The 21,127-nt window shown below is 49.0% G+C and overlaps 1 pseudogene; it reads right to left on the bottom strand.

Annotated features, from left to right (window-relative positions):
* Window positions 1–8,427: 8,427 nt before the first annotated feature.
* On the bottom strand, window positions 8,428–9,852 carry LOC140913088 (uncharacterized; annotated as a pseudogene).
* Window positions 9,853–21,127: the final 11,275 nt, after the last annotated feature.

Genomic DNA, 21,127 nt, shown 5'->3' with positions numbered 1-21,127 from the left:
TCATAGATGTCACCAAGCTGATCGCGAAGAGGTTTCAAAGCATCGATTGGACTTTCCCATCTTGTTTCACTCCATGGTTTACCTGTGAGATTAGATACTTCCCAGTGACATGCAGAAGCTGAGAAATACACATAAACACGCTGAACTAAATCGAAGGCGGTTGCCTCCAAGCAACACTTTGCAGCATCATTAACAACCAAATTTGATGTGTCTGTATTCGCACTGTCAGTCTTGGTAGGACCATCCTGGGATGGATGGAGAGACTCAGCTAGGAAGTACTGCAGGTCCCTGCTTGCCCTACACTCCTCTCCCTCTCCAATACCGCATAGTTGGAGCCAATCAATTTGAAGCCAACAGTGCAGCTCTACATTTCCCTTTAGCCCTGATCTGTCTTTGGGGCACAGTGTCTCTCTGGCTTTGTCCCTCTCTCGACGCCTGGGTCCCGGTTTGCAGAAAGCCCCAGCCCAGGGCAGCTCCAATCGTTCTCCCGCTGACAGAGGCTGGGGCAGGGAGAGGGGCACCAGGGCAGCTCAGCTCTGCAGGCTGCCATCCTCTCCAGCCGCCCGTGCACGAGAGCAGCGCGGACCAGCAGGGGCCCGAGCTGTGGGGAAGCGCTTACCTTGGCCAACGCACCAGCATCCTCTTCCTCTGCCGTACTGCCATGTGAGGCTCTTCTGTTCTCAGGGGGTGGGGGTGGGGGGTGAATGCGCTCTCCATGCCCCCCGCTGGGGCTGAGCCAAGGCAGCCGCCCGTTTCCTTTGTAAGCCCTGCTGCCGCCAGGCTTGCTTTTTGGCGCCCCCAAATCTTGGTGCCCTAAGCGGCCCCTAGTGGTTACACAGGCCCTGCCACTGCCCTCTCTCTCTCACCCAGCCCATACACCAGGGTACTCGAAGTTGTGGCCTGCAGGACAATTTCATCTGGCCCCCAAATGTGTCCACTCCCCCCACAGCAGCTGCCTGACATGTGGGGCAGTTTTAGAGCATTACAGTGAAACACTGCAAGTGACAGAGATCTGCTCTACAAAATGGTGTCACCTCGCACTCATTGTATGTGACTGGTCCTGCCTGAGTCATTCCCAGCTTTCTCCTTGCTCGCTGGGGACAGGTTGCTCCAGTTGGAGAGGTCATGTGTGAAGTGAACTGGCAGAGAGGGTTTGGGGTGGGAACCTGGAGAGGACAGCGCCTTCTCTGCCAAGGGCCAGTGACTCTGGGATACTCTCACAGGCTGTGAGAAGGTTTTTGCCCCTTTGAGCTACGTCTGGATCCAGGTGCCCAGCGCCACAGGACACCAGCACACACATGCCTCGAGTCAGGAGGGGCAGAGGCATGAAAACTCATTTGAAAAGTCTCTAGGGCACCCCTTCCTTGGTATGATTTTCTGAGGTGTGGGAAGCCTAGAAGGTGTTGTGGTCTATGGCCAGACAGGCTTGTCTTTCTACCCAGGTGCTTGTTTGATCCCCCAGCAGCCAGCTCACACAGTCTTTCCCTTTCTCTCCCCTCCTCCCCGCCAGCCCTCCAGTCCATGTACCCCATCTCCTCAGAGCGGGGGCAGGGGAGACAGGGCTCAGGAGAGATTTCAATGAATGTCTTGGATTCAGCTCCCAGCATCTCTCAGAAACTTCGCCAGCGGCCAGCACACAGACTGACTCTGTGTTACACACACACACACACACACACAGTGTCTCTGGCTCTTTCACACTCACCTCCAAACACATAGTTATAGTATTGTTGTTACTTCTTGGTACTTCCTACCATGCACATATATTCTCTGCAATTTTATTCTTTCTAAGTGTGTTATTTTAGTGTTTTGACTGGTCTATGCATTTCATGATTTTTATTTATCTTGCACTTAAATTTAATTCTTTAAGTAGTGAGTTCTAAAATGTCCTGGAGTAATTATCCCTATGATAACTTTTAGAAATACATATTATACGTAGGGTTTTTTGTTTCTACTGGTGGTGCACAGGCCTCGGTGCACGTAACATTTATTCTGGATGGAAGAAATAAGAGGGAACATTGCTCACAGCCCCAGTGCCCTTTCCATTAAACAGCTGGGGAAGCTGAGGCATGGTGAGGCTGTAGTGACTCACTTCTAGAACTGAAGCGAGATCTTCCGAATCCTACGGCACTGTCCTACCCACTAGATAAATGAGGCCCCAGAAGACTTCCCCCCACCATGGAGATCTCTCTGATTCCCTCAGCACCCCTCCAATCTCCCACCCCACCAATGACCCATATCGCAATTCCACCCCTCTTCCCATTTCATCACAGCCCCATCTCTGATCCATTTCTTTGTCATGGCTTGGAGGCCCCATCATATGTAGGTCTCATCCTAGGTAAGAGATTACCCATGCATAGGAGAAATAGGAAGTATTGTAAGAGGCCCCCCTGGCTTAATCAGGAGATTTTCAATGACCTGAAATTCAAAAAAGAGTTATACAAGAAGTGGAAAGTAGGTCAAATTAGAAAGACAACTATAAAAAAAACAACACAAGCATATAGGGACAAAATTAGAAAGGCCAAGGCAAAAAACAAAACAAAACTAGTGATATAAAGGGAAAAAACAAAGCATTTTACAAATACATGGAAAGGCAGAGGAAGACCAAGGACAGGCTAGGCCCATTACTAAATGAGGAGAGAAAGACAATAAGAGAAAACACAGCAATGGCCGAACTGGTAAATGCCTCTTTTGTTTCAGTTTTCACCAAAAAGTTAGCAGTGATCGGTTGACTAACATAGTGAACGTCAGTGTCAATTGGGTAGGATCTGAGCCTAGAACAGGAAAAGAAATAGTTATGAGTTACTTAGACAAGTTAGAGGTCTTCATCTCAGCAGGGCCTGATGAAATACAACCTAGATTACTTCAGGAACTGGCTGAAGAGATCTCTGAGACAATAGCGATCATCTCTCAGAATTCGTAAAGGATGGTAGAGAGACCCGAGGACTGGGCAAATATAATACCTAGCTATAGAAAGGGGAATAAGGACAAGCCAAGGAATTACAGACCAGTCAGCTTAACTTCTGTACCCGGAAAGATAATGGAGGAAGTAATGTAACATTCTATTTGTAAGCACCTAGAGGGAAATAAAGTAATAAGTAAGAGTCAACATGGATTTGTCAAGAACAAATTATGTGAAACCAATCTAATATCCTCTTTGACAGGTAACAAGCCTTGGGGATAGGGGAGAAGCAGTAGATGTCACATATCTTGACTTTAGTAAAGCTTTTGATACTGTCTTACATGACCATCTCACAAACAAACTAGAGCAGTATGGGCTAGGCAAGGCTACTAAAAGGTAGTTGCACAACTGGTTGGAAAACTGTACTTCGAGTATTATTGTTCACAAACGAGCTGAAAGGGCATATCGAGTGGGATCGTGCAGGGATCTGTCCTGGGTCCAGTTCTATTCCGTATCTTCATAAATGATTTGGACAGTGGCACAGAGAATACCCTCATAATATTTACAAATGATTCCAAGAGGGGAGGGGTTGCAAGTGCTTTAAAAACAGGATTAAAATTCAAAAGGATTTCAACAAACTGGAGAAATGGTGTGAATAGAAAAGGAAGAAATTCTATAATACCATATTCAAAGTACTACATTTAAGTAGGAATAATCAATTACACAAATACAGAATGGGAAGTGACTGCCTAGGAAGGATTACTGCAGAAAAGGATCAGGTGATTATAGTGGATCACAAATTAACTATGAGTAGAACAGTGGAATACTACTGAAAAAAAAAAGGAAATATCGTTCTGGGATGTATTAGCAGGAGAGTTTTAAGCAAAATACAGGAAGTAACTCTTCCACTCTATTCAGCACTCATAGGGCCTCAGCTGGAGTACTGTGTCCAGTTCTGGGCCCCACATTTCAGAAAGGATGAAGACCAATTGGGGAGAGCAACAACCATAGATTCATAGAACTGGAGGGGACCTTGAGAGGCCATCAAGTGCAGTCCCCTGCATTCACAGCAGAACCAGCACCATCTAAACATCCCTGACAGGTGTTTGTCAAACCTCCTCTGAAAAATCTCCAGTGATGGAGATTCCACAACCTCCCTAGGCAATTTCTTCCAGTGCCTAACCACCCTGACAGTTAGGAAGTTTTTCCTAATGTCCAACCTAAATCTCCCTTGCTGCAATTTATGTCCATTGCTGCTTCTCCTATCATCAGAGGTTAAGGAGAATAATACTGATTAAATGTCTAGAAAACAAGACGTATGAAGAAAGTGAAAAAATTGGGTTTGTTTAGTCTAGAGAAGAGAAGGTGGTGGGGCAGGGGAGAACCCCTGATAACAGTCCTTGGGGACATCAAAGGTTGTTACAAAGTGGAGGGTGATAAATTGTTCTCCTTATCCACTGAGGACAGGAGAAGATTTAATGAGCTTCAATTGCAGCAAGGGAGATAGAGGTTAAAGATTAGGAAAAACTTCCGAACTCTGGGGATAGTTAAGGCTGGAACAAAATTATCTAGGCAGGTTGTGGAATCCCCATCATTGGAGGTTTCTAAGAACAGATTAAACAGACACCTATCAAGGATGGACTAGGTAATACTTGTCTTGTCTCAGTGCAGGGGACTGGGCTATATGACCTACCTTGGTCTCTTCTAGTCCTACATGTCTATGATTTCTAGGATTCATAGATATCAAGGCCAGACAGGCTTATTGTGCCCATACAGCCTGGCTTCCTGCCTATCCCAGCCAGAGAAGCTCCCCCAGTCATTCCTGACTCTGGCCCAGTAACTCCTGGCTGAGTTAGAGCAGGGTTTTGAGAGAGAGACGCCCCATCTCCATTGACAGACTCCCAGTGAGGGAGAATACATTGCATGCTGACGGGAGCTTTCCCAGTGGTTCATTCCCCTCCTAGATAAACACTGGCCCCTAATTCCCAGCTTCAATTTGTCTCTCTTCAGCTCCCAGCTATTGGCTCTTGCTCTGCCTTTGCCTTCTACATGAAGGAGCGCTCCACTAGAAGGTGTGTAAATCAGAAGGGACTGGATTATTACGACTCACCTGAGGAGGGGCTCTCAGGCCCAGAGTGTACCCTGGAGCCCTCGACATCCCGGATCCAAAGCTCTGCCTCCCCTAGCTCAATCCAGTGGATTAAATCCGATTTAGAACCTGAAGAGTCTGTTTGGGAGGAAAGTTTTATTGCTAAAGTTTTGGGAGCAGGGACTCGTTTATATGTTCGTGCAGCCAAACACAACAGGGTCTGGATCTCAGTCAGGGTGTGTCTGCACAGCACCTAGCACAACAAGGCTCCAATCTCGGTCTCTGCTTCAGAGGAAAGCGCAAGAGATCCCAAGCAGGAGAATAAGGAAATAAACCTTCCTTAGAGATTTCTTCCCGTCTCTCACTCATACTCTGAATCAGCAACATCTACAACCCTTCTCACTTTGCAGTGGGGGCCGAGTTTAAAGCCTTGGTGAGGTAACTCTAGATCAGGGGTCAGCAACCTTTGAGAAGTGGTGTGCCCAGTCTTCATTTATTCACTTTAATTTAAGGTTTCGCGTGCCAATAATACATTTTAACGTTTTTTAGAAGGTCTCTCGCTATAAGTCTATATATTATATAACTAACTATTGTAAGTAAACAAGGTTTTCAAAATCTTTAAGAAGCTTCATTTAAAATGAAATTAAAATGCTGATCTTACACCGCTGGCCCGCTCTGCCCATTGCTGGCCTGGGGTTCCGTTCACCTAGGCCGGCAGCAGGCTGAGCAGGGCCTGTGGCCGGGACCCCAGCTGGCAAGGGGCTGGCAGCCAGAACCCCAGACTGGCAGTGGGCTGAACGGGGCCGGCGGCCGGGACCCCAGACTGGCAGCAGGCGAGTGAGGCAGGCCCGCTGCCGCTTAGCCCGCTGTGGGTCTGGGGTTCCGTCCGCCGCCTCCTGCCAGCCAGGGTCCTGGCTGCAGGCCCTGCTCAGCCCGCTGCCGGTCTGGAGTCCCGGCCCTGTCCACATAGAGTAGGTACCTACCTTCTCCCTGGTTTTATCCATTCTCTTCCTCTCTCTGCACTGAGATGAGGGTGGAAGTATGCTGAGAACAGGGCTGGGGGTGAAGGAGCAGACTGGGGTTGGGGTGTAGGGTCTGGCCAGGAGCTAGAATGAGGGAGGGGGCTCAGGGTTGGGGCAGGAGGTTTGGGTGTGGAGTGCTTACCTGGGCAGCTCCCATTTGGTGCGAGGGGTGCAGGTGGGAATGGGGGGTGGTGGTGCTCAGGGTGGGAGTGGGGGTGTGGGGGATGCAAGAGTCAGGGAATAGGGTGTGGTGGGGCTGGGTATGTGTGGGGGGTGCAGGAGTCAGGGCTGGGGTGTGTGTGAGGAGGGTGCAGGAGTCAGGACAGGGGGCTGGGTACGAGGGGAGGGTGCCGGAGTCAGGGCTGGGGTGTGTGGGGGGTGCAGGGGTGAGGGCATACTTCAGTAAACACATTTCAGTCATGATTTCAGCTTATGTTCATAATTGTATATACAAAGTTGCTGCATACGTTTCACCATGACAATACTGGCCAGCAAGATACTGGTTTGGAAATTATACCTTATGAGACATATTTTGTACAGAGATTATTCTAGTGGTGTGTAGGGTGTGAGTAGTGCTGTATTCTATCACAGTGACCTCTTGCAACTTTGGAAAACTCCGGTATCCCTGTGTAAAACACTTTGTGCTGTCCCAGCTGCTGTCAGACCTGTGGGTCATGCACTGAACATTTACTGGCGCAGATCCGGTCAGTAACCTGCCTCCACAAGCTACTTTCCGTGGGCTCTCTGCCATATGCTCGTTTCTCCAGCTCTGCATGACTCCATGCTCTTTCCATCAGCACTCACAGCTGTCTGCAGAAATGTCCATCTGGAAGTTAGAACAGAGTCTCTAGGGAGAGATTCTTCCCACTCCTGGGTGGCCCTGTCCTTGGAGAGCAGTTCATCACAGAGTCAGGTACAGTGACTTGACTCATTTGTGTGGTCCGCACGAGGGTTGCCAGGTGTCCCATTTTCAACTGCAAAGTCGAGTCAAAAGGGGACCTGTACAGCATCTTGTCAGATGAACTGACCACACACCAAAAGTCCGGTTACCGTGGGAGGGGGTGGGAGTAGGGGTAAGTGGGAGAGGATCATCAATCTTTGCCAGCCTCTGCACGGTCAGGGAGGCCTCCTACCTGCAACTGGTGGGCAGGCAGAATTCATGCGCCCCATGGTTTTTTCCATTGCAGAACAATTTATTTTGATGGGGAAGCCCTGTAATTGCACCTTTTCCCCACAAGGGGCTGCTGGGACACCAGAACAGAGAGCTGCTGGCTTAGGGCTGGAGCAGCCAGTCACAGGGAAGGAGGGGGTTAGGGGCTGCTTTCTTTGCAGCCCCCTACCTGTGGGCCGAGGTCTGAAGGCAATGGATGGGGGGGATGGACAGAATGGGGCACCCAGGGGGGTGACATTGAGCCAGAGGCTGAATACAAGGGGGGTGCAGGGCACATGGGGAGGGGTGCAGGGAGACACGGGGACGGGACAGAGCCTGACTGAATGTGAGAGACCGGGCTGAGCCACAGTCTCCATAGGCTCCCCAACTCTCTAACAATTACTGCCCTCCCCCACAAAAAACCCCCGTTCCATACTTCTCTCACCCACACCCAGTACCCTCCAGGTTCACTCCAGGCTCCTTCCCACCAATTACTTCCCTCTCCCTCAGCTCCTCCATTACCCCTGGCTCCCCCAGGCCTTTGCACTGCTTCCGAGGGGGGTGGGCGGGGGGGGGGCCGCGGGAAATACATTTCTGTGTTGGAGTTTAAATGAATTATTACTCAAAGTTCTGCATTAATATGTCTAGTGAGGAATCTATTTGTGAAAAATCACTTCCTCAAACTTTCTTGTTGTCCGTATTGTTACATAGTTCCTAACAGGTATTTTTAAATAAATTACCAAAATAATTGAAATTAGCATGATTATAATGTGGTATTTTGACTCAGAAAATATGCAGAATTTTAAAATATTTTTTGCAGAATTTTTAGGCACAGAATTCCCCTCAGACTAATGGGAAACTCTCTCTGAGCACCTCCCAGTCACACTGTTCATCAGGCCTGATGGTCAGTTAGGCCCTAGAACACTTTGCTTCATTCATCTTAAAGATGTACACTTCTCACAGGCTTTCCTCTAGGACATCTGGAAGCATCAGCTTGTTTAATAGCATAGCAACACCTAGTTAAACAGACCTGAGATTCACTCAGCCCTGGGGCTTGTCAGTTAACAGGGACTTTCCCATCCCCCAGTGTACTGCCTTTCTGGGAGCCTGAACCCCAAATAAATCCATTTTACTCTGTATAAAGCTTATGTAGGGTAAACTCATAAGTTTTTGCCCTCTGTATCACTGAAAGAGATGCACAGCTGTTTGCCGCCCCCCCAGGTAACAATTACTTACACTGGGTTTATTAATAAACAAAAGTGATTTTATTAAGTATAAACAGTAGGATTTAAATGGTTTCAAGTAACAGACAGAACAAAGTAAGTCACAAAACAAAATACGCAAGGCTAAGCTTAATACACTAGGAAATCGGTTACAAATGATAACTTCTCAACCTAGATGTTATTCCAAGTGAAATCCTTCTCAGGTCAGTTGCCTTTTCTGACCTGGGTCCATCCTGTTCTCTCCCACCCCTGTGGTTACAATCCTTTTGTTTCCAGGCCGGGGGGGAGAGGGGGGTGTTGTCCTGGCTGCATCCCAGCTAGAGGTGTGTGTCTCAGAGACAGAGTGAGAGATCTGGCTGGATCCCAGTGAGATGGGGGAGGGGATGACCTGGCTGGATCCCACCTAGATACAGCGGGTCCCTAATGGAGTAGCCTGTGACCATCTGCTCTAAAATTCCCCCACCTGTCTGCTCTCCCCCACACCGCTCAGCCAAGTCCCCTTCCCTGCCCCACACAGTCTCTGCTGGGCATCACGGACACAGGACCACTCCCTGGTAGGTACCTGCAGGCGCTGTGCCAGGCTCACTGGCTGCCAGAAGCCCCTCAGGCCCTGGCACTGGTGTGAGTGACCGGGTGCCAGGTGAGGCTGCCCAACTGAGCAAAGCATTTGCCACAGTCAGCACAGCTGTGGGGCTGCTCCCCTGTGTACGTGCGCTGGTGGGCTCTCAGGCTTGAAATCTGTGAAAAGCCCTTCCCGCAGTCAGCACAGTGGTATGGCTGTTCCCTGCTATACACGCACTGATGCTTAGTCAGTGCACGGGCACTGCTGAAGCTCTTGCCGCAATCGTCACACCGCTACGGCCGCTCCCCGGTGTGCGTGCGCTGGTGTCTTCTCAGGTGTCCGAGCTGTATAAAGCTCTTGCCACAGTCAGGGCAATGGTGCGGCCGCTCCCTGGAGTGTTTGCGATGGGGCACTCTCAGGCTTGAGCTGCATGCGAAGTCCTTGCCGCAGTCGGCCCAGCAGTGCAGCCGCTCCCCCGTACGCGTGCGCTGGAGTGTTCTCAGCTTTGAGCTGTATGCAAAACCCTTGCCGCGGTCGGCACAGCGATGTGGCCGCTCCCCGGTGGGCATGCACCGGTGCTGTCTCAGTGCAGAGGGGCTGATAAACCTCTTGCTGCAGTCGGTGCAGCGGTGGGGACGCCGGCCCATGGGGAGTGTCTGGTGCGTAGCCAGGTCTGGTCTCTGACTGAGTCTACCCAGCATATTGATCCTCGTGTGGGCTGTGGGATCCTGCTCACCCTCTGTGCTCTCCCCACATTCACTCTGTCTCCTCGTTTCTCCCGGGATCCCGTGCCCTGCTGGAGAGAGCAGAGGCCATTCCGGTGTTAGCTCATCATTAGGGATGCAGGTTTGTCAAGGAAGGAAAAATGTCACGGACGGAGCGATTTCCCCATTTCTCAGTGACTGTTTTTGTGATGTGTACCTCTGCCTGCAATGGCGGCTCGTATCCCACAGGGCTAGACTCAACACCTCGATCCGGATACCGAGACCTGGCCTGCGGGGTTACAGTGCCGCTCAGATTTGCCCTGCTCCCAGTCATGATGGTGGGGGAAAGGGCTAAACTTCAGTGAAGGGCGTTGCCACCCACATCCACTCTAGCCCACCCCGACCACTCTGCCCCGGGCTAGGTTTAGGCTTGCAGTGCTGCGGGGAGCATGCTTCTTTGGGCGGCAAGTGCCTCTGGGAAGGGCGAGGAGGGGGGCAGGTTTTATTAAAAATCTTCAAGCAGCCACAGTAAATTTTGTGACCTGTGACTTTCTAAATGTACTGAAACGGCTCTGTAATTTTTGACACACAATGCCGTGAAAATCTGCAGCCTGACTCATGTTGGTTCTACCCTATGTTGTTTGTGCAGCGCCTAGCACCTGCTCCCACGTGTGCCATGCGCCTCTTGGGTCTTGTTTTATACATAAATTGCCCAAGATCCAGGCAGTGCCCTGACCCAGGACTAGGGCCCCTCGGTGCTCATGCAGTTGAAACAGGGTCCATGGTTTGTTTTCAATCTGATTTTGATTTCATTTCAAACAGAGGTTTTTATTTACATGGTGCTGGTTCTTCACTTTCTCCTGTTTTATAGCACGAGGCCTGTTCCCCACTTTTTGTGCTGTTTTAACAATACTGGTTTCAATATAGTTCAGTTGAAGGGCTACAATCCCCTCTTGTGGATGCAGGTAGCTGCCTAGCACAACGTAGCTTATTCCACGGCTTGACGTTTGTTTCATTCTTTGTGCAAAACTAAAACTAAACTAAAATCCTCAAGAAGGTTGGGATTTTTTTTGGCGAGGGGAGGGTGGGGAGGGGGTTGAGTATATGACAAGTCACTCAGGGTTTGTGTGATGTAACCTCAAAAACATTTTTGTCTTGTTTTACAACCTGAACCGTGGCACTGCTGAGCTGGAAGGGGTGAATGGCTGCCACCCGGCAGGCCTTTGAGCTACAGACAGTCACAGACGCGTTCAGGCTGAGCTAAGCATTGACACTGAAGCAATGTAAGTGACAACGATTTCGTGCCACTGAGAGAGCAGGAGGAGAGGGGATGTGACAAAGGCCATCCCACCCCCTCTCCCTCACACCCAGCCCATACACCAGGATACTCCAAGTCGTGGCCCACAGGACCATTTCCTCTGGCCCCCACGTGCCTCCGCTCCCGCAGCAGCAGCTGCCTGGAACCCGGGGCAGTTTTAGAGCATTACAGTGAAACGCTGCAAGTGCCTGAGACCTGCTCTACAAAATGGCGTCCTCTGCCTGGGCACGACCTCTCACTCTTCCTACATGACTGATCCTGCCCTGAGACAAGTTGGAGAGAGTCCAGCGGAGGGCAATGAAAATGATTACCGGAGCTGGGGCACATGACTTACGAGGAGAGGCAGAGGGAACTGGGCTTGTTTAGTCTGCAGAAGAGAAGAGTGAGGGGGGATTTGATAGCAGCCTTCAACTACCTGAAGGGGGGTTCCAAAGAGGATGGAGCTCGGCTGTTCTCAGTGGTGGCAGATGACAGAACCAGGAGCAGTGGTCTCAAGTGGCAGTGGGGGACGTCTAGGTTGGATATTAGGAAACACTATTTCACTAGGAGGGTGGGGAAGCACTGGAATGGGTTACCTAGGGAGGTGGTGGAATCTCCATCCATAAGAGTTTTTAGGGCCCAACTTGACAAAGCCCTGGCTGGGATGATTTAGTTGGGATTGGTTCTGCATTCAGCAGGGGTGTTGGACAAGATGACCTCCTGAGGTTTCTTCAAACCCTAATTTTCTATGATTTTATAAGTAATCAAACCTTCTATTTGTAAACACCTAGATGGAAATAAAGTAACAGGTAAGAGTCAACATGGACTTCTCAAGAACAAATTATAATCAAACTAACCTAATATCCTCCTTTGGCAAGAAACAAACCTTGTGGATGGGGAAGCAGTAGATGTCACATCTTGACTTTAGTAAGGCTTTTGATACTATCTTGCATGACCTTCCCATAAACAAACTAGAGAAATATAGCCTAGGGAAACCTACTATAAGGTGAGTCTGAGTATGGTTTTCCAGCCACTTGTGCAGAGTTGTTATTATGGTTCACAATTGAGCTGAAAGGACATATCAAGTGGGATCCCACAGGGATCTGTCCTGGGTCTGGTTCAATTCCGTATCTTTATTCATTATTTGGACAATGGTGTGGAGCATTCACTCATGAAGTTTACAGATGATTCCAAGCTGGGAGGGGTGGCAAGCACTTTAGAGGACAGGATTACAATTCAAAAGAACCTTAACAAAATGGAGAAATGGTCAGAATTAAATAGGATGACATTCAGTGAGATCATATGCAAAGTACTATACTGAGGTAGGAATGATCACTTACACAAATAGAGAATGGGAAATGACTGCCAAGAAAGGATACTGCAGAAAACCATCTGGGGTTATACTGGATCACAAATTAAATGAGTCAAAAATAGAATACTGTTGCAAAAAAGCAAGTATCATTCTGGGATGTATTAACAGGAGTGTTGCAAGCAAGTTGTGAGAAGTAATTCTTCCACTTTTCTCAGCACTGATAAGGCCTCAACTGGAATACTCTGTCCAGTTCTGGGCATCACACTTCAAGAAGGATGTGGACAAATTGGGGAGGGTCACACAGGAGAGCAAGAAGAATGATTACATGTGTAGAAAAAAGGTTGCTACACTGAGTAGGGTGATAAATTGTTCTCCTTAACCACTGATGTAAGGATCAGGCCCTCTTCCTGTAGCCATATTATAAGGCCTGTAGCCATATTGTAAGGCCTAAAAGCCTATGGCCTTTGTCTACAGCCAGATTGAAAGAGCAGCAGCCATAAACTGAGTAGCAGAAAGTCACCTCCTCTTATTCTGTCTAAATTACATTAACACAATGTAATACTGGGCTGTTAAGGAGACCCAGTTCTAATGGCACCCACTGTCACCAGGTAAAGAAACAGATCTTAAGATGGTTACAGAAAACTTGGTTGGATGGCACTCTCTCTAACAAGAAACTACTTCTCAGTAGTTGGTAGCTGTGAAAGCCCCATTTCTTTATTGTTTTGTCATTATGGTCCCCACTACCCTATTGTTTGTCTGTATGATCTCTGTCTGGTTCTTTGATTGTTTCTGTCTACTGTATAATTAATTTTTCTAGGTATAAATCAATTAAGGTGCTGGGATATAATTGGTTAGAGAATTATGTTACAATATGTTAGGATTGGTTCGTAAAATTTTAGTGTAATGATTGGTTAAGATACAGCTAAGCAGGCCTCCAGTTTCACTATATAAACTGGGGTCCCAAAGGAAGTTCTTTGGAAACCAACTCCAGGACACAGCCCCAAGCTCAGAGCTGCCAGACCTCAACCCTCTGCCAATGACACTGTACAGAAACAGGAATCCCCCAGGTGGACCTGATCCTGACTGGCCATCAAGAAAAGTTCATCTGTCTTATTGGGAGTGGTGAGCATTTTATGCTCAGCATGTGCATTCTGTTTGTGGTGATTGGTAATAAATAGAGGTTAAGTAGGATATTGCTGTGTAAGGCTCTTTCACTGGTAAAAGATCCCGCAAACCCGCAGAGTGTAAGGTTACACCTGAGCACACGGAACGGGTAAGGGTGGGTACCTATAGACTGTGTGAGTGACAGAGAATTTTGTGTGGGTAACACTGAGGCCCGGACAAGAAGTAATGGGCTTAAATTGCAGCAAGGGAGATTTAGATTAGACATTCAGAAAAACTTCCAAACTCTGAGGTTAATTAAACACCAGAACAAATTACCTAGGCAGGTTGTGGAATCTCCCGTCATTGGAGGTTACTAAGAACAGGTTAGACAGATACGAGACAGGGATGGTCTCTAGGTAACATTTAGCCCTGCCGCAGTGCTAGGAACTGGACTTGATGACCTACCGAGGTCCCTTCTAGTCCTACATTTCTATGATTCATCGACATCAAGGCCAGACAAGCTCATTGCGACTATCCAGCCAGGCTTCCTGCCAAACTATCTACCCCAGTAACTCTTGGTTGAGTTAGAGCAGGGCTTTGTGAGGCAGATGCACCTTCTCCACTGACAGACTCCCAGTGAGGGAGAATCCATTGCATTGTGAAGGGAGCTCTCCCAGACGCTCGTTCCCCTCCGAGATAAACACTGGCCCCTAATTCCCAGCCTCCATTGGTCTCCCTTCTGCTCCCAGACAGTGGAGCTCGCTCTGCCTTTGCCTTCTACATTAAGAAGCCCTCTCCTAGCAGGTGTGTAAATCAGAAGGGACTGGATTATTACGACTCACCTGAGGAGGGGCTCTCAGGCCCGGAGCTTTCCCTGGAGCCCTCAGCATCCCGGATCCAGAGCTCTGCCTCCCCTACCTCGATCCAGTGGATTAAGTCTGGTGTGGAACCTGAAGAGCCTCTTTGGGGGGAAAGAATCAGTTTTATTACTAAAGCATTGGGGGAAGTGACTCGTTTATATGTTGGTGCAGCCCAGCACAACAAGGCCCCGATCTCGGTCAGCGTGTGTCTGCACAGCACCTAGCACGACGGGACACTGCTCTCGGTCGCTGCTTCAGACGAGAGTGCAAGAGATCGCAGGCAGGAGAATAATGAAATAAACCTTCCCTAGAAGAAACAACAAGGAGTCCTGTGGCACCTTAAAGATTAAACAGACCTATCGTCCCCCTCTATTCAACATTGGTGAGGCCTCATCTGGAGTACTGTGTCCAGTTTTGGGCCCCACACTACAAGAAGGATGTGGATAAATTGGAGAGAGTCCAGCGAAGGGCAACAAAAATGATTAGGGGTCTAGAACACATGAGTTATGAGGAGAGGCTGAGGGAGCTGGGATTGTTTAGCCTGCAGAAGAGAAGAATGGGGGGGGATTTGATAGCTGCTTTCAACTACCTGAAAGGGGGTTCCAAAGAGGATGGCTCTAGACTGTTCTCAATGGTAGCAGATGACAGAACGAGGAGTAATGGTCTCAAGTTGCAGTGGGGGAGGTTCAGGTTGGATATTAGGAAAAACTATTTCACTAGGAGGGTGGTGAAACACTGGAATGGGTTACCTAGGGAGGTGGTAGAATCTCCTTCCTTAGAGGTTTTTAAGGTCAGGCTTGACAAAGCCCTGGCTGGGATGATTTAACTGGGAATTGGTCCTGCTTCGAGCAGGGGGTTGGACTAGATGACCTTCTGGGGTCCCTTCCAACCCTGATATTCTGTGATTCTACGATTCTATGACTCCTGGGTCCTCTCCCGGCTCTGGGAGGGGGGCGGGGACTAGTGGGTACAAGAGGGCCCCGGCCAGGCTGTGCAGCGTGGGAGTGTCGCAGTAACACATGGGTTGGGCTGTGTCGTGTGTGTTGCTCGGCTGTGCGGTGTTGGTGCGTGTGTCACAGGAGATCACACCCCAGGCTGTGTGTGGTGGGTGTGTGAGCAGCGCTCGCTCTGTGTCTGTGCGCGATACAGGCAAGGGGCGGGACTGGAGCAGTTTGTATTGGGGGGCTGCTGAGAGCCAGTGAACCAAACCGTGACCCCTGTATGTATTGGAAACCACTTCAAACCAGGGGGTGTCATAGCACCCCTAATTCTAGCCCCTGTGGTTCCAGGAGCACTCACATGGCTGTAATGTGTGTTTCAGAGTAACAGCCGTGTTAGTCTGTATTCGCAAAAAGAAAAGGAGTACTTGTGGCACCTTAGAGACTAACCAATTTATTTGAGCATAAGCTTTCGTGAGCTACAGCTCACTTCATCGTGTTTCCGGAGGGCTGTGTGTGTTACAAGAGCTCTCACCCAGCTGTGTAACGTGTGTGTTTCAGGAGCTCACACCCATGTCCCTGCCCAGTGCCGGGGGAGGGCCGCTGCCCTATGCCATCTTCTGGCCTCAAGTGCTCATGCCCCAGCTGGCTACCCCTAGATCCCGCCCATTGGGCCGAGCCCTGCACACCACAGATGCCATCTACACCAGCTGCAACAAATGGTCCAAGGTTAAACACATCAAGCGCCTGCGGGACGCCCAGCGCAGCCGGGTCTTCCAAAAGTTCGCCAAGCTGTGCTTTGCCGTGAAAGCTACAGTGCGGAAAGAAGGGATGGATTCTGTGTGTGACACAGCCCCAGACAGAGGGGGCACTACAGAGCCCAGCCTTGACCACTACCACTGACCCTGTTGCCCCTAACCCCAGGAGCCCCTAACCTCTGTGAGCCCAAGGCCAGCACCATCCCTGGCTGCTGGAGAAGAGGATGCTGGTCTGTGAAGTAATGTCTCTCCCAGTCTTATCCTTTCTCCACTGGATAGTTCCTCTGTCCCACAGCACCTCCCCTAAGGTGACTGGATCTCTTTTCCCCCCTCTCGCAACTGCTTCACATAAGAGGGGGGGAAGTCCAGTCCCTGTGGTTCATGCGGCCAGAGGTAACAGCTAACAGTGGCTGAAGTGGGGCAGGTGGCTTGGGGCAGGGAGGGTCAACATGGGCCTCAGGATGCCTGGGTTCTATCCAGGTCTCTTAGAGGGCAGGGGTGGCTGGGGGGTTATAGTAGTGGGGGCTGGGAGTCGGGACTGCCCTGGAATGGGATCCCAGCCGTGTCTTCCCCTCTCTGTGCTATTTCAAAGGAGGGACCCAACCCTGATCTGAACACCAACCGGGTCAGCATCATCAAGCAGTGCTGGAGCAAGAGCATGCCCAAATCATCCACTGAGATGGCCATCAAGGGAGGGGAACATAGCCGGGTCCTGCCAGCCCAGCTCATGGGGCAGAGGGGCTCATGGGCTGCAGCCTTGCTGCATTCTCTGGGCCAGGACAGGCTATGCGGAGGTGCGTTGGGAGCCTTGAATGAGGGAGCGAGGCTGGGCTTGTGGCTACAGGGCTGGGCTGGGCTACAGGATTCCTGGTTTCTATTGTTAACTCTGCCACTTGCTCCCTCTGTGGCAAATCACTTAGGTCAGTAGTTCTCAACTAGGGGTACCCCTGGGGGTACACCATCTCATCTAGATAGTAGCCTTGTTTTACAGCAGGCTACATAAAAAGCACTTCCAAAGTCAGTACAAACTAAACTTTCATACTGACAATGACTTGTTTATACCACTCTATATACTATACACTGGAATATAAGTACAATCCTTATAGTGCAATAGATTTAGTTTATAATTATATGACAAAAATGAGGAAGTCAGCATTTTCTCAATACTTGTGTGCTGGGACATTTTTGTATTTTTATGTCTGATTTTCTAAGCATATCGTTTTTAAGCGAGGTGAAACTTGGGCATACGCAAGAGAAATCAGAGTGCTGAAAGGGGTACAGTAGTCTGGAAAGGTTGAGAGTCACTGACTTAGGTTATAGGGAATAGGCAGACTGGATCAGACCAGAGGCCTGTCCACTCCAGTGTCCTGTTTCCAGCATCAGAGGCTGTGGAGGAGGTGTAAGAACCCCACAGTAACAAATTTGGGGATAATCTTCCTGTGCTAGGTCTCATCTTGGTCTGTAATGGTTACAGTCAGTTCAAGTCTTGGAGCAGGAAGTTTAATATCCCTGCCATGGTTGTATGCATTAACTATTCCAGCTCTGGAAGTTCTTGTGGTCCATAGAAATATCCAGTCCCTCTTTGAGTCTTGCTAAGTTCTTGCCCTCTGTAACATCATGTGACAGAGAATTCCACTGGATAATCACCCATTGTGTGAAAAAGTATTTCCTATCATCAGATTTGAATTTCCCACCCTTTATGTCACTGAACATTCTCTAGGTCTTGTGTTATGAATAGAGATCATTGGGAAATACAGTGTCCATCCCATGGGAAATTCTGACATTTCTAAATTTGTTTTGATTCTGAAGCAGATCAGAAATTGAAATTTCAAAATTTTTAGCGAAAGAAAATTTAAGAAAAATGTTGGAGTAACTTAATTTATGGAAATGAGCTGGTGTACATTATTCCCTTTAAAGGAATAACTAATTTAGTATTTCTGAACTGTCTGGGAGAGGGTTGGACATGACAGAACATACATTTCTGTGCGAAAATCTGTGTTGGGGTCACCCTGTGATAATCCAGGCTGGTGAGAAAAGCAAGGTATTGCTGGTTGACGGCAGAAGGAAGCTCAGGGCAATTCAGGAAGCAGGGCTTAGCAGAGGGGCTCAGGGAGCCTGCAGGAAGCTGGACAGGCCAGGGGCAATGCAGGGATGGCTGGGGAGCCTGGGAGAGTCACTGGGGGCCAGAGGGGATGGCTGGGGAGACTGGGGGAGGCAGCAGGGAACCAGGATGATGGGGATGTGCATAGGGAGCCTGGGGAAGGCAGAATGCTAAGGGGGAGATTGCTGGGCTCTGTGTGGAGGCAGTGGGGCCAAGGCAATGGGGAGGTGGGTGGGGAGCCTGGGGGGGAAGCGGGGGCAGGGGGAAATGGGAAGATGAGGGGAATACAAGTGCAGTTCCCCTGAAACTGACAATATTTTATTTCATTTTTTCTTAAGGCCCTTACCTGCCAGAGTACTTCAGTGTGCTTAAGTCCATTGATTTCAGTGGGACTACTCACATGCTTATAATTAAGCATAAATTTAGGAGTTTGCTGGATTGGATAATGTCAAAATATATTATAATGAGTAATAATTAAGAACTGGAAAGTCACACTATTAAACTTTGTAACGTTAACAGCACAAGTGGGTCAGTTGTGAAGCTTTGATCCAAATTCAAGCTCCTAATCTTCAGATCCAAACCCAAGTCACTTCACAAGAGTGTTAGGATTTGGGTTCTGAAATGGACCACCATAAAAAGAAACCTGAGCTGTGAAGTTGAAATCTGCACCTAGATCTGACTTTCCTCATGTTTCTGAGCGGTCTGGATTCTGTGTCCTAGTTTGGGGTCCATCTCTAGTTAAAAGAGAACTGTAAAGAGAAAATGGAATTGTAGGCAAGCTCAGATAGGTGACTGGAACATCCCTGCTCTCTGGGCTGGGCATAGGAGACTGAGCACAGAAATCTGTTTTAATTTACTTTCCAAAAATTCTTTCAAACCCTTCTCCTCCTAGCACGATACCTGCTTTTCCAGCTTTGCTACTGATGCTCCATGTTCAGCATTCTGTGATACTATAGATACCAGAAGAGAGACATCATAGTCCTCAGGAGGGTTACCATGAGATTTCTGAGACTTGTGACGCCCAAGAGTGCCACGTTTTCTTTGTAAATCCAGCAGAGAGGGTGGATTCAAATGCAGAGGGGAAATAATTGTATATGGTTAAATTAGAACTGATTCCTGACATAATTATTGGGTGCTGATATTATCACAAGAGCCCCAAAAGATCACATCAAAGGTTTAGTTTGCAAATATCTCTGTTCTTCAAATTGATACAGTACATCAGTGCAACCCAGAGCTGCTTCATGTGTGCTATGGCATAGTTTCGTAAAACATGACTGTGACACTGCGCTCCGTATTCTTCATAGCATAACTGAGATGTATTTTATGCAAGATGGGTTATGTGAGGTCTCACTAGAAAGGTTATGATTACTGGATGATTATCCTATTTGTAACCATGTCTCATTTTGGTATCTGAAGTTAGGAATACTGATTATGAATCCATTACAAGTGGGTTTTCACCTGGGGAACGCCCACCAGACAATGCAATCAGTCTGGATGGGCTACGAGGAAAAACAATAGGTCTTTTAAGATTCCAATATCCCACCTTCCTGGAAAGCCTTCCTGTGGACCCAGCAAATAGACTTTGAGTTGTGGCTGCAGGGTCATGTGATCACAACGCCAGATACTGAACTACATGTTAAAATTAGTACTTTTCCACTGACTAGGGATGGACTCACACTGGAAAACAAGGGATTCCGGCCATATGTGAAACCTATTTAAGGCAGGGGAGTGACCTAATCAGTGTTTGTTTTTCACTGAATCCCCGCCCAAGATGTTTGCTGTGAACATTTAAGAAACAAAGACATGGGCTGGGGGGAGAGAAGAGCTGGAAAGCGTCTAGCCTGTGAAAGGAACATCTGAAGTTTTAAGTTGCAAGCAAGAGCAGCTTGCCTTCAAGATCCTCTGCAATCTGCCTAAAATAACATTTAGGGTGAGAAATTGATGCTTACAACCACTTTCTTTAGCATATTGAGTTTAGCTTGCGTGTTTGTTTTAGTTGATCGGTAATCTGTTTTGATCCGTTTGCTCTCTCTTATAATCACTAACATCGATCTTTTGTAGTTAATAAACTTGGTTTTGTTTTCACTAAAACCAGTTTCTGAAATTCATAACTGGGGGGCAAAAGCTGTGCGTATCTTCCTCCACCCTGAGGAAAGGGGCGAATTTCATGAGCTTATGCTGTATAGTTCTCTATGCAGTGCAAGACAGTATAATTTTGGGTTTACACTCCAGAGGGGTTGTGATCATATGCTGGACAATCATAGGCGCCGATTTCCTCTCTGCCTGGTGGGTGTTTGACCCCTTGCCTCTGTACCGCCCTCACCCCACCCCCATTCCACCCCTTTCCCAAAGTCCCCACCCCACCCCGCCTTTTCTCACCCCAGCCCCGCCTCCCCTTCCCACCCTCTTCCCCCAAGTCCCCTGCCCTGCCTCTTCCTTGCCTCCTCCCCCGAGTGTGCCGTGTCCCCGTTCCTCCCCATCCCTCCCGGAAAATCCTAAGCGCCGCCAAACAGTTGTTAGGTGGTAGGGGGGAGAAGTGCTGGGAGGGAAGGGGAGGAGCAGGGACTTGGCCTGCTCGGGGTGGGAGAAGGAGGCGAGGACAGGGGAGCTTGGCTACCGGTGGGTGCGGAGCACCTGCTAATTTTTCCCCATGTGTGCTCCGGCCCCGGAGCACCCACGAAGTCGGCCCCTATGTGGGGAATTCCTTATTTGAAGCCTTCCCATGCAGAGCTGATTTCAGTGTCTGTGTCCTTCTGCAGTTGGTTGTGGCCCTACCAGTGTGCGCTGAAGAGGCTGGAGGGCCTGGCTCAGCAGGGCAGGGTAAGGGAGCCCAGGCTGGTGGAGCAGGTGGGCTCAGTGGTTCCCCAGTACATCAGGTGGCACCCCGGGGGGGAGAGGGGGGAACCCAACATGACATCAAAAGTAGGTCTAGGAATCAAAACTCCTTTGTCGCTTGAGTACCTGCCCTGACCCTGCAGCACACCACCAGAGCCTTTACATATTCCTCCCCGCACTGCCAGCCGTTACCAGTCACCTCTGCACATCAGACATTTTAGTCGCCCAGAGGGTGTTAACTCAGATATGAAGCAGTTCGCTTAACACAACCAC

This window comes from Lepidochelys kempii, chromosome 6, assembly GCF_965140285.1.
Source record: "Lepidochelys kempii isolate rLepKem1 chromosome 6, rLepKem1.hap1, whole genome shotgun sequence".
Classification (NCBI taxonomy): domain Eukaryota; kingdom Metazoa; phylum Chordata; order Testudines; family Cheloniidae; genus Lepidochelys; species Lepidochelys kempii.
This window is presented reverse-complemented; position numbering and strand designations above follow the sequence as displayed.